Genomic DNA, 516 nt, shown 5'->3' on the forward strand with positions numbered 1-516 from the left:
GGGGGGGGGAGCTCCCATTTAACACAGACCTCCATTAACTAAGAGGAAAGAACGAGGCTGACAAAACTAACGAGAACCAGAGACAGGGAACTTAGGGGGGGGGGTGCGTGGAACCCCGTGGGAGAACCACACTGTTGCAATTGCCATGAAATTATTTCGCGGATCAACTGACGATTTTCTTTCTAAAGGTTATTATTGTTATTAATATTATTATTCTATTTATTTATTTATTTATTATTTTTTTTATATCTTTTATTATTTTATTTTATTTATTTATTCATTTATCTATTTTTTTGTGGGGGTCTATTTTTCTTGTGTGAAGTCGTTTTAAGTTATTTTATGTTTTTTTTTTCTCTCTTTCTCTTTCTCTTAGCGATCTGTTTAATTATCTATCGGTATGTCTGTCTATCTATCTATTCCTTGCCTTCGATTCACCTGTTTATCCCTTCTCTCTCCTCTTCCCTCTTTTCCCAATCACCTATTTTCCCTCTTTCCATCTCTCTCCATCTTTACCTT

The 516-nt window shown here is 35.3% G+C and overlaps 1 protein-coding gene across 1 annotated transcript in view; it reads right to left on the bottom strand.

Moving 5' to 3' along the window:
* LOC119591869 (basic proline-rich protein-like) overlaps window positions 1–516 on the bottom strand; it is a 33,435-nt gene that overhangs the window by 29,707 nt on the left and 3,212 nt on the right. The window lies entirely within an intron of this gene.

Source organism: Penaeus monodon, chromosome 29 (assembly GCF_015228065.2).
Source record: "Penaeus monodon isolate SGIC_2016 chromosome 29, NSTDA_Pmon_1, whole genome shotgun sequence".
Lineage (NCBI taxonomy): Eukaryota > Metazoa > Arthropoda > Malacostraca > Decapoda > Penaeidae > Penaeus > Penaeus monodon.